Here is a 13,477-nt window from a genome sequence, read left to right as displayed (position 1 = left end):
CTTAAAGGACAGCTACAAGGACTTACTGGAGAACCACGGAAGACCGGCCAGCAACCATAAGAAGATGGACATGATCACAGAACTTGTCCAAATGGATGGAGCTGAAAGACCCAACTTAACGGAAAGGCCCAGTGTAACAGACAGGACCCCGGAGGAGGCAAGTTTTGATCGGGCTATCAAACTAAGACTGGCACACTATGGCCCTAACCCTCCACCGGAGATCATAGACCGAGTTATAGCGGCTGTGGACGCAAATTGGCTACGGCAAAGACGTTCTGCAGCAGCAGAAGTCACAGCAGCACCAACTGAAAGGAGAAAGATACATTTTGCTGCTTTTAAGAATTTCATTGAAACTGAAGGGGAGATCGATGGGTACCTTGCTGATTTTGAACGGCAATGTGCCCTACACCGGGTGCCCACAGAGGAATGGGTTACCATTTTGTCTGGGAAATTGTCCGGCCGGGCCAGTGAAGCGTTCAGGGCCATCCCAGACAAGGATATTATGAACTATGGACTGGTAAAAGAAGCACTTTTGGCCAGGTGTGCCGTCACACCGGAGGCATACCGGAGACGGTTCCGAGAGACGAGCAAGCAGACTGGAGACTCATATACCGAGTGGGCATGCCGCCTACACCGCACAGCATCCCACTGGGTCAATGGATGCCAAGCAGAATCCGGGGAAGAGGTGCTGCAGGTGTTCCTGCTGGAGCACTTCTTTGACAAACTGTCCCGGGGAGTCAGAGAGTGGGTCCGGGACAGATACCCTTTCTCCTTGTCTGAAGCAGCTCGCCTGGCGGACGAATACACAGATGCCCGCAAACTGGACAACTCTGTGGTCAAGACAACAGCTCGGGTGGATTATCGATCGGCGGCTATCGCCTACCAACCCAAGTCATACCGCCCTACAGCACCACCTCCAGCGGCCACTTATCCTCAGCAGCCTAGGTTCAACTCCCAGGGCTACTCACAACCCATCAAGTGTTTTGGGTGTAAACAGCTAGGACACAAAAAGTCAGACTGTCCCTTGAATCCACCCAGGCAGTCAGTCATGGAGACAGCCGGCGGCCCACTGCGTTGAGGAGGAAGAACCTTGGGGCGTCCTGCACGAGGCAGATACAATACAAGCAGCTAACCAGGACAACAGGCAGCAACACAGACAGACTGTCCGGGTCAATGGAAAGGTAGCCAATGGGCTACGTGATACTGAGGCCACCATGACCCTGCTACAGAAGAAACTCATCCCAGAGAGCCAGCACACCGGAGACACTGTAGCCGTAAGAGTAGCGGGAGGCACCGTCTTCCGGCTACCTAATGCCCGGGTTCACCTGGATTGGGGGGTTGGTTCGGGACATGTGAATGTGGGGGTGATGAAGGATTTGCCAGCGGATGTACTACTGGGGAATGATTTGGCCCCCCCTTGTTTCTGCTTATGCCCCGATGTGCTCCGCTGAAGCCCACACAGTGACTACCTGTGCCCAGACCCATGCTGCTGGAACCAACCCGCTTGCTGCTGAGACCCGGGTAAGATTACCTTCCCCGACATGTACCTTAGATCCGGCACAATATCACAGTCTAAAATGGGAATGTGACAAATTGGCCAGTGAGAAATCAGAGATGCAACGTCACTATGTCATGTATTATGAGATGTCCCGGGGCTTGAACATTGAAATGCACAAACAGGCGGAAATTGTCAAAAGATTAAATGGGATTTGCATCCAGGTGGTGCCGTATCTGTCCCAAGAGCATCAGCAACAGGTTTTAGGAGCCATTGAGAGAGCAAAGCAAGTGACTGTTCCAGAACTGAATTCCATTATTCACCTTCCCCATCAGCTACCGACCTGGTAAGCCAAATGGCAATGCTGATGGTTTATCCCGGGAAACAGACGTCATCCCAGCCTCCTAGTTCCGGACATCCCCAAGTTGACCCGAAAAGGATCAAGCCGGGTCTGCCGGAGTGTTCCACAAGGAGGGAGCCATGTAACAGGAGTCACTTTTTGGGCATAGGATGACTGAGAACTGATATCTCGGATTACATGAGATGGGACATTAATGATAATTCATGTATTGCAGGATATCTTGAGATATTACAAGTTGGTTATTCTGACCCCACCAGGTCAATAGGAGAGTATTCATTTATGTGGGGACACATACTTTTGAGGTGTTAACTGGGTCTGCTCCTAGACATTCCATTGTGTGATGCTAATGCTGTTTTGTGTGTGGAATGTACTTAGGGTCAACTGTAGTAATTAGGTCATGTTAATTATGTCAGACCGGAGACAGAACGTCTGACATAGGAATGTGTATTATGCAGGTGAATCACTTATTGTCGGAGACGGAACGTCTGGGGATAATTAACTTCTCTGAATGTCATTATCTAAAAGAATGTGATTGAAGCCCCATTCTGTGATGTGTGGGTGGAGAGTTTCTTTGTTCATTTGATCACTGTAAAATGGTTGTACTATACTCTTGTATGGATTAACATAGGTTTCTAGCGACACATCACTACACACACTCACAGTTCACCTCTCTCTTCTATCCTGTCATCTGTTAGTATCCCCCTGATATCTCATGTTTCCTACCATCTCGCTACCATTTCTGGCCCAGGCCTTTCATTCAGATATAATTCTATGCTAATATTGATTTATACTACTTTAGATATCTGATAAAACATACTTATGTTCACAGCCTATACATGTTATGGACTATGAGGTCTCTTTGGATACATCACTATACACATGCCATGCCTGCTCTCCGTTTGGCCCCTGGAGGGGTCCCCCCATTTTGACTCCGCCCCCTCAGCTCCCGGGTGAGACACCTGCTGCTGCCGTCTTGGGGCCGCACATTTGTAGCCATGGTCAAGCTCGGTGGTGAGTATGGGGACTAACCCCTCCTGCCCTGTGCCTTTTACAACCAATACTATGCCAGATTGCCAAACATATTTTTTTCATCCTAGGTACAGTGTTACACACCCCTGAAGAGCGAGCTGGATCTTGCGAAACTAGGCTAGTCGGGTAGTACGATGCCCGTGTATCCTGTCCACTATTATACTTGTGTACTAATATTTACTGTCTATGTATTGTTTCAATTGCCAATTGTTGGTGTTATGTATGTAACAATGTTACTTTACACATGTAAAAATTTTACTTGAATAAATGATATACTATACAATTACTGTTATTTTTACTGGCAGAAACATTACCCACTTCATTTAAAGTCTTTTTGTTTTGACTTTATGTAACAGGGATGGAAGTGGGTCACTGGGGACACCAGACCTTTCCTCGTTTTTCGTATTATGTCAGACCGGAGACAGAACGTCTGAAATTGGAATGTGTATTATGCAGGTGAATCACTTATTGTCGGAGACGGAACGTCTGGGGGATAATTAACTCCTCTGAATGTCATTATCTAAAAGAATGTGATTGAAGCCCCATTGTGTGATGTGTGGGTGGAGTGTGTTTTTGTTCCTTTGATTACTGTAAAATGGTTGTACTGTATATAAGAAAGCTAAGATACCATTAAAAGTGTTCATTTGACTCAGAAAGAACAGAGCTTGTCTCGTCTTAATTCTGGGGGAATTCTTATGGAATGGATCGGGTCTGCTGGATGGTTGGAGGGTCAGATAAGCTGTCTTGGGTTGGAGGAATGGAAGATCGTGAACAGTGTTAACCCCTGACCGTTACAATGGGGGATCTGGGGGGAGCCTCCGTACTGCTCTCTCCTTTACAATAAAGTCTCCTCTTACCCGGTGATGTGAGGGGCGGCTGATTGTCCATCATGACGTCCTTGTAGAGATCCTTGTGTCCTTCTAAATACTCCCACTCCTCCATGGAGAAATAGACAGTGACGTCCTGACACCTTATAGGAACCTGACACACACAATGATACCGTCACCATCCAGACACACCCCTTGTCTGTTACTGGATAATGTCCCAGAATCCTCCTCACCTCTCCTGTCAGCAGCTCCATCATCTTCTTGGTGACTTCTAGAATCTTCTCCATGTTGTGTCTCTCAGGTTTTAGGGAGTCACGTGGAGGCACTGTGATGGTCATGTGATCACCTGACTTCACAAGAGGAAATCTCTGTATTGGGGAACCAATAGGAATATCATGTTAGATTCCCAGAATCCTCCTCACCTCTCCGGTCAGGTCTGTATATTATTAATAGAGATAAGAGTGATGTCATGTGACCTCCCAGAATCCTCCTCACCTCTCCGGTCAGGTCTGTGTATTATTAATAGAGATAAGAGTGATGTCATGTGACCTCCCAGAATCCTCCTCACCTCTCTGGTCAGGTCTGTATTATTAATAGAGATAAGAGTGATGTCATGTGACCTCCTAGAATCCTCCTCACCCCTCCGGTCAGGTCTGTGTATTATTAATAGAGATAAGAGTGATGTCATGTGACCTCCCAGAATCCTCCTCACCCCTCCGGTCAGGTCTGTATTATTAATAGAGATAAGAGTGATGTCATGTGACCTCCCAGAATCCTCCTCACCTCTCCGGTCAGGTCTGTGTATTATTAATAGAGATAAGAGTGATGTCATGTGACCTCCCAGAATCCCCCTCACCTCTCCGGTCAGGTCTGTGTATTATTAATAGAGATAAGAGTGATGTCATGTGACCTCCCAGAATCCTCCTCACCTCTCCGGTCAGGTCTGTATTATTAATAGAGATAAGAGTGATGTCATGTGACCTCCCAGAATCCTCCTCACCTCTCCGGTCAGGTCTGTGTATTATTAATAGAGATAAGAGTGATGTCATGTGACCTCCCAGAATCCTCCTCACCTCTCCGGTCAGGTCTGTGTATTATTAATAGAGATAAGAGTGATGTCATGTGACCTCCCAGAATCCTCCTCACCTCTCCGGTCAGGTCTGTGTATTATTAATAGAGATAAGAGTGATGTCATGTGACCTCCCAGAATCCTCCTCACCCCTCCGGTCAGGTCTGTATTATTAATAGAGATAAGAGTGATGTCATGTGACCTCCCAGAATCCTCCTCACCCCTCCGGTCAGGTCTGTATTATTAATAGAGATAAGAGTGATGTCATGTGACCTCCCAGAATCCTCCTCACCTCTCCGGTCAGGTCTGTATTATTAATAGAGATAAGAGTGATGTCATGTGACCTCCCAGAATCCTCCTCACCTCTCCGGTCAGGTCTGTGTATTATTAATAGAGATAAGAGCGATGTCATGTGACCTCCCAGAATCCTCCTCACCTCTCCGGTCAGGTCTGTGTATTATTAATAGAGATAAGAGCGATGTCATGTGACCTCCCAGAATCCTCCTCACCTCTCCGGTCAGGTCTGTATTATTAATAGAGATAAGAGTGATGTCATGTGACCTCCCAGAATCCTCCTCACCTCTCCGGTCAGGTCTGTGTATTATTAATAGAGATAAGAGTGATGTCATGTGACCTCCCAGAATCCTCCTCACCTCTCCGGTCAGGGCTGTATTATTAATAGAGATAAGAGTGATGTCATGTGACCTCCCAGAATCCTCCTCACCTCTCCGGTCAGGGCTGTATTATTAATAGAGATAAGAGTGATGTCATGTGACCTCCCAGAATCCTCCTCACCTCTCCGGTCAGGTCTGTATTATTAATAGAGATAAAAGTGATGTCATGTGACCTCCCAGAATCCTCCTCACCTCTCCGGTCAGGTCTGTATTATTAATAGAGATAAGAGTGATGTCATGTGACCTCCCAGAATCCTCCTCACCTCTCCGGTCAGGTCTGTATTATTAATAGAGATAAGAGTGATGTCATGTGACCTCCCAGAATCCTCCTCACCTCTCCGGTCAGGTCTGTGTATTATTAATAGAGATAAGAGTGATGTCATGTGACCTCCCAGAATCCTCCTCACCTCTCCGGTCAGGTCTGTATTATTAATAGAGATAAGAGTGATGTCATGTGACCTCCCAGAATCCTCCTCACCTCTCCGGTCAGGTCTGTGTATTATTAATAGAGATAAGAGTGATGTCATGTGACCTCCCAGAATCCTCCTCACCTCTCCGGTCAGGTCTGTATTATTAATAGAGATAAGAGCGATGTCATGTGACCTCCCAGAATCCTCCTCACCTCTCCGGTCAGGTCTGTGTATTATTAATAGAGATAAGTGATGTCATGTGACCTCCCAGAATCCTCCTCACCTCTCCGGTCAGGTCTGTGTATTATTAATAGAGATAAGAGTGATGTCATGTGACCTCCCAGAATCCTCCTCACCTCTCCGGTCAGGTCTGTGTATTATTAATAGAGATAAGAGTGATGTCATGTGACCTCCCAGAATCCTCCTCACCTCTCCGGTCAGGTCTGTGTTTTATTAATAGAGATAAGAGTGATGTCATGTGACCTCCCAGAATCCTCCTCACCTCTCCAGTCAGGTCTGTATTATTAATAGAGATAAGAGTGATGTCATGTGACCTCCCAGAATCCTCCTCACCTCTCCGGTCAGGTCTGTATTATTAATAGAGATAAGAGTGATGTCATGTGACCTCCCAGAATCCTCCTCACCTCTCCGGTCAGGTCTGTGTATTATTAATAGAGATAAGAGTGATGTCATGTGACCTCCCAGAATCCTCCTCACCTCTCCGGTCAGGTCTGTATTATTAATAGAGATAAGAGTGATGTCATGTGACCTCCCAGAATCCTCCTCACCTCTCCGGTCAGGTCTGTATTATTAATAGAGATAAGAGTGATGTCATGTGACCTCCCAGAATCCTCCTCACCTCTCCGGTCAGGTCTGTGTATTATTAATAGAGATAAGAGTGATGTCATGTGACCTCCCAGAATCCTCCTCACCTCTCCGGTCAGGTCTGTGTATTATTAATAGAGATAAGAGTGATGTCATGTGACCTCCCAGAATCCTCCTCACCTCTCCGGTCAGGTCTGTGTATTATTAATAGAGATAAGAGTGATGTTATGTGACCTCCCAGAATCCTCCTCACCTCTCCGGTCAGGTCTGTGTATTATTAATAGAGATAAGAATGATGTCATGTGACCTCCCAGAATCCTCCTCACCTCTCCGGTCAGGTCTGTATTATTAATAGAGATAAGAGTGATGTCATGTGACCTCCCAGAATCCTCCTCACCTCTCCGGTCAGGTCTGTATTATTAATAGAGATAAGAGTGATGTCATGTGACCTCCCAGAATCCTCCTCACCTCTCCGTTCAGGTCTGTGTATTATTAATAGAGATAAGAGTGATGTCATGTGACCTCCCAGAATCCTCCTCACCTCTCCGGTCAGGTCTGTGTATTATTAATAGAGATAAGAGTGATGTCATGTGACCTCCCAGAATCCTCCTCACCTCTCCGGTCAGGTCTGTGTATTATTAATAGAGATAAGAGTGATGTCATGTGACCTCCCAGAACCCTCCTCACCTCTCCGGTCAGGTCTGTGTATTATTAATAGAGATAAGAGTGATGTCATGTGACCTCCCAGAATCCTCCTCACCTCTCCGGTCAGGTCTGTGTATTATTAATAGAGATAAGAGTGATGTCATGTGACCTCCTCCCAGAATCCTCCTCACCTCTCCGGTCAGGTCTGTGTTTTATTAATAGAGATAAGAGTGATGTCATGTGACCTCCCAGAATCCTCCTCACCTCTCCGTCAGGTCTGTATTATTAATAGAGATAAGAGTGATGTCATGTGACCTCCCAGAATCCTCCTCACCTCTCCGGTCAGGTCTGTATTATTAATAGAGATAAGAGTGATGTCATGTGACCTCCCAGAATCCTCACCTCTCCGGTCAGCAGGTAGATGATCTCCAGGGTGAGGTTTAGTATCCTCTCAGTCATGTGACTCCGGTCCGCCTTCATCCTCATTGGTCTTGTGATGTATGAAGGTTTCTCTGTAGAAGGACAGCGTAGAATTATCTGGACGGTATTGGTCGTACAATGCCTTGTGTGTGTGTGCAGGGCCGCCCATAGGAGGAGCCGTGTGTGTGCAGGGCCGCCCATAGCAGGAGCCGTGTGTGTGCAGGGCCGCCCATAGGAGGAGCCGTGTGTGTGCAGGGCCGCCCATAGCAGGAGCCGTGTGTGTGCAGGGCCGCCCATTAGGAGGAGCCGTGTGTGTGCGCAGGGCCGCCCATTAGGAGGAGCCGTGTGTGTGCGCAGGGCCGCCCGTAGGAGGAGCCGTGTGTGTGCAGGGCCGCCCGTAGGAGGAGCCGTGTGTGTGCAGGGCCGCCCATTAGGAGGAGCTGTGTGTGTGCAGGGCCGCCCATTAGGAGGAGCCGTGTGTGTGTGCAGGGCCGCCCATTAGGAGGAGCTGTGTGTGTGCAGGGCCGCCCATAGGAGGAGCCGTGTGTGTGCAGGGCCGCCCATAGGAGGAGCCGTGTGTGTGCGCAGGGCCGCCCATTAGGAGGAGCCGTGTGTGTGCAGGGCCGCCCGTAGGAGGAGCCGTGTGTGTGCAGGGCCGCCCATTAGGAGGAGCTGTGTGTGTGCAGGGCCGCCCATTAGGAGGAGCCGTGTGTGTGTGCAGGGCCGCCCATTAGGAGGAGCTGTGTGTGTGCAGGGCCGCCCATAGGAGGAGCCGTGTGTGTGCAGGGCCGCCCATAGGAGGAGCCGTGTGTGTGCGCAGGGCCGCCCATTAGGAGGAGCCGTGTGTGTGCGCAGGGCCGCCCATTAGGAGGAGCCGTGTGTGCGCAGGGCCGCCCATTAGGAGGAGCCGTGTGTGCGCAGGGCCGCCCATTAGGAGGAGCCGTGTGTGCGCAGGGCCGCCCATTAGGAGGAGCCGTGTGTGCGCAGGGCCGCCCATTAGGAGGAGCCGTGTGTGCGCAGGGCCGCCCATTAGGAGGAGCCGTGTGTGCGCAGGGCCGCCCATAGGAGGAGCCGTGTGCGCAGGGCCGCCCATAGGAGGAGCCGTGTGCGCAGGGCCGCCCATAGGAGGAGCCGTGTGCGCAGGGCCGCCCGTAGGAGGAGCCGTGTGCGCAGGGCCGCCCATAGGAGGAGCCGTGTGCGCAGGGCCGCCCATAGGAGGAGCCGTGTGTGCGCAGGGCCGCCCATTAGGAGGAGCCGTGTGCGCAGGGCCGCCCATAGGAGTGGATGAACACGCTGCACATAAGGCCAAACACTTTAGCAGCATGCTGCAATTGTTTTGTAGTATACACTGTAGGACTGTAAGAGGTTGAAGAGGGTAGTAATGCGGTGCGCTCAGCACCCCGTGGCGAGCAGTGGGTGTGGCCAAATTGCATTAACAGTGGGAGGGTCTTAACCACTTCCCAACAATGCTATAGCAAAAGACATCTACAGCGTGGTCTTCCAGTTCTGAGGGGGTGTCCATGGACATCCTCCCACAACCACACCCCCCGGGGCGCGCATTTGGCGCACTCGGTGATCACAGCTGGTCACAATGTAAACAGACCTGCCGGTTATTGGTTTTCCTTTCCTCACGCGCTGTCACAGTGTGAGGAGAGGAGAGCTGGTAACCGGCAAGTTTGTTAGGGACACATACTGATAATCAAGGTATGGATCATCCGTGTCCCGATCATCAGTGCCGCTTCATCCGTGTCCCGATCATCAGTGCCGCTTCATCAGTGTCCCGATCATCAGTGCCGCTTCATCAGTGTCCCGATCATCAGTGCAGCTTCATCAGTGTCCCGATCATCAGTGCCGCTTCATCAGTGTCCCGATCATCAGTGCCGCTTCATCAGTGTCCCGATCATCAGTGCCGCTTCATCAGTGTCCCGATCATCAGTGCAGCTTCATCAGTGTCCTGATCATCAGTGCCGCTTCATCAGTGTCCCGATCATCAGTGCCGCTTCATCAGTGTCCCGATCATCAGTGTCCCGATCATCAGTGCCGCTTCATTAGTGTCCTGATCATCAGTGCCGCTTCATCAGTTCCCCGATCATCAGTGCCGCTTCATCAGTGTCCCGATCATCAGTGCCGCTTCATCAGTGTCCCGATCATCAGTGCCGCTTCATTAGTGTCCTGATCATCAGTGCCGCTTCATCAGTTCCCCGATCATCAGTGCCGCTTCATCAGTTCCCCGATCATCAGTGCCCAACAGTGAAGGAGAAAAATTATTTTGCGGGGTGGACAGCAGTGGACAGGGGGACAGTAGTCAGGTGGACAAAGGGGGGGGCAGTAGGGTGGACAGGGGGGCAGTAGTCGGGTGAATAAGGGGGGGCAGTATGGTGTACAGGGGGCATGAGTCAGGTGGATAATTGGGGGGCAGTAGGGTGGACAGGGGGCATGAGTCAGGTGGACGGGGGGAGCAGTAGGGTGGACAGGGGGCATGAGTCAGGTGGACAGGGGGGGAGCAGTAGGGTGGACAGAGGGCATGAGTCAGGTGGACAAAGGGGGGCAGCGGGGTGTACAGGGGGGCATGAGTCAGGTGGATAAGGGGGGGCAGTAGGGTGGACAGAGGGCATGAGTCAGGTGGACAGGGGGGAGCAGTAGGGTGAACAGGGGGCAGTAGTCGGGTGGACAAAGGGGGGAAGCGGGGTGTACAGGGGGGCACGAGTCAGGTGGATAAGGGGGGGCAGTAGGGTGGACAGAGGGCATGAGTCAGATGGACAGGGGGGGAGCAGTAGGGTGGATGGGGGGGGGCAGTAGGGTGGACAGGGGGCAGTAGTCAGGTGGACAAAAGGGAGCAGCGGGGTGTACAGGGGGGCAGTAGTCAGTAGGGGTGCAACGGATCGTCATTGATCCGTACCGAAAAAGATTGATCCGAACCGCACACACGTGATCCGAGGATTGTTTTCTAAAAAAAATAAAAAAAACATTTGCGCATGTTCAGTCCACACACAGCGTGGTCATGGCGAACGGAGGAGCTTGAATGCCCCGCGTCATTTAAATCCCCTGTATGGGAGCATTTTGTCTTCCCTGTCAAATATAATGATGAAGGAAAGAGGTTAGTGGATAAAACCGTGACGGTGTGTAGGCACTGTGGCACAAGAATGCCATCAAGTATTGTCACTAGGGGTGCAACTGATCCGTACGGATCAGCACCTTCGGGTCGGGACACACGGCGATCCACGGGCCTCCCGGTCCATAGGAAAGGTCGCGGCTTCGGCCTAGCTATCGAAGCAGCGGCCATCGAGGTCCACCCGGCGCGGGGGATGCAGGCTGCTCCTCGGAAGTTTGTGGGCACTTGAGCTCAATATGTCATTGACTCCTAACAGCCCAGCGATGAGCTCCATGCTGCACCCTGAGGAATCCACACGGGGAGCCGCCGCCGCCGCACCGGGCGTCCTGCTGCTTGCCAGAGAAGAGAGAGGAGGCGATCGGGGGGGATCTGTATGGACTGAGCACGTAGGGGGGATTTTCACTAGACACTCAGCCCGCCGATCAATGACACTAAAGGGATCTGATGATTGGGATAGTTCAGGTCACAGTAGGGAACTGGTGACACCACTTTCGTACATGGGGCTGCGACTTCCACTTGGCTGCACATATAAGTATTGCAAGATGCAGTTATTTCAACACAAAACAGAGCTTATACGCTTAAATACAATATTTGTAAATCTGACGGACTGTTTAAATGTGAAAATCAGAGGTGTTCTGTCACATTAGCAATAAACAGTCCGTCGGATTTCCAAACACTATATTTAAGCACATAAGCTCCGTTTTGTGTTGAGAAGAACTGTGAAATCTAAAACTCTGGTGGGTGTAACAAGATTTGTCTTTTTTTTTGCTGATCCGAGGATCGATCCGATCCGTGAGTTTTTTGATCCGTTGCACTCCTAGTAGTCAGGGGGGCATTGGGGTGGACTGAGGGACAGCGGGGTAGTAGTGGACAGCGGGGTGTACAGGGGGGCATGAGTAAGGTGGACAGGGGGGCAGCAGTCGGGGTGGATAATGGGAGGCAGTAGTCAGATGGACAGGGGGCAGTTGTCCGGTGGATAAGCGGGGTGCAGTGGGGTGGATAAGGGGGGCAGTAGTCAGAAAGACAGGGGGGCAGCAGTTGGGTGGCCAAGGGGGGGCAGTAGGGTGGACAGGGGCCAGTAGTCAGGGGGACATTGGGGTGGACTGAGGGACAGCAGGGTAGTAGTGGACAGCGGGGTGTACAGGGGGGCATGAGTCAGGTGGACAGGAGGGCAGTAGTCAGGTGGACAGGGGGGGAGCAGTAGGGTGGAAAGGGGGCAGTAGTCGGGTGGATAAGGGGGGGCAGTAGGGTGGACAGAGGGCATGAGTCAGGTGGACAGGGGGGAGCAGTAGGGTGTACAGGGGGCATGAGTCAGGTGGACAGGGAGGGGGCAGTAGTTGGGTGGATAAGGGGGGGCAGTAGGGTGTACAGGGGGCATGAGTCAGGTGGACGGGGGGAGCAGTAGGGTGGACAGGGGGCATGAGTCAGGTGGACAGGGGGGAGCAGTAGGGTGGACAGGGGGGCAGTAGTCGGGTGGACAAAGGGGGGCAGCGGGGTGTACAGGGGGGCACGAGTCAGGTGGATAAGGGGGGGCAGTAGGGTGGACAGAGGGCATGAGTCAGATGGACAGGGGGGGAGCAGTAGGGTGGATAGGGGGGCAGTAGTCGGTGGATAAGGGGGGGCAGTAGGGTGGACAGGGGGCAGTAGTCAGGTGGACAAAGGGGAGCAGCGGGGTGTACAGGGGGGCAGTAGTCAGGGGGGCATTGGGGTGGACTGAGGGACAGCGGGGTAGTAGTGGACAGCGGGGACAGGGGGGCAGCAGTTGGGTGGACAGGGGGGGGGCAGTAGTTAGGTGGACAGGGGGGCAGTAGGGTGGACAGGGGGGGGGGGCAGTAGTTGGGTGGATAGTAGGGAGACACTGGACTGCAGACCTCTCTCTGGGAAGTGATTTGGCTCCGGTCTATAACTGGCGCTATTATGTGTATGAATGTGAGTCAGAGACTTAGATTGTAAGCTCCTGGGGCGGGGACTGATGTGAATGTACAATGTGTATATAAAGTGCTGTAATAATAATAATAACTAGAAAATAAAATCTTATTACCTTCTCTGCTGCCAGTTCCAGCAATGTCTTCTCTCTACTTCCTCCTGACTCACCTCTCACCTGGAACTTCCTGTTTATATCCTGACATCACTTCCTGTCTTTTCCTGACATCACTTCCTGTCTTCCATAGAGACTTCCTGTGCTGGTATAAGTTAGATTGCCGCCTTGTGGCGATAAAAGGAACTACAGTCCTGAGACTTGCCTCTGGCCCCCGACAATTGGAAATCACGGCTGAACACACAACTCGCGTTTGGGTGCCATTGTTCTTTTCTTTTCTTTTAACAGGTATAAAGTTCAATATGAAATTTGCAGCATGTACAAATAGCGTGGCCCTTTATCTTCAATGGCACCCAAACGCACACCTCCCAACATTGTGAGCTGGAAATGAGGGACACCTACTAACAAACGTATGCAGGCATAGGACACACCCCTTCGCCACGCCCCCTTAAAGGAGAATTAACCAAAAAAAGGGGTTAATTAAATCCACAAGTTTTCCCCACTGCTCTTCTTTTATATCGGCTTTTAAAATGTACGTGTAGCGCTACCCCCTCAGGAGCCGCTGATTGTTT

At 51.1% G+C, this 13,477-nt stretch overlaps 1 long non-coding RNA gene across 1 annotated transcript; it reads right to left on the bottom strand.

Moving 5' to 3' along the window:
• Positions 1 to 4,067: 4,067 nt before the first annotated feature.
• Positions 4,068 to 12,944, bottom strand: LOC120921667. Its single transcript, XR_005744925.1, has 3 exons — positions 12,909 to 12,944; positions 7,738 to 7,847; positions 4,068 to 4,080 (listed from the first exon to the last, which is right to left on the bottom strand). It is a non-coding gene; the product is annotated as an uncharacterized LOC120921667 (long non-coding RNA).
• Positions 12,945 to 13,477: the final 533 nt, after the last annotated feature.

This window comes from Rana temporaria (genome assembly GCF_905171775.1).
Source record: "Rana temporaria chromosome 2 unlocalized genomic scaffold, aRanTem1.1 chr2p, whole genome shotgun sequence".
Lineage (NCBI taxonomy): Eukaryota > Metazoa > Chordata > Amphibia > Anura > Ranidae > Rana > Rana temporaria.
Note: the sequence above shows the minus strand (reverse complement) of the source record. Positions and strands in the feature narration are given on the sequence as shown.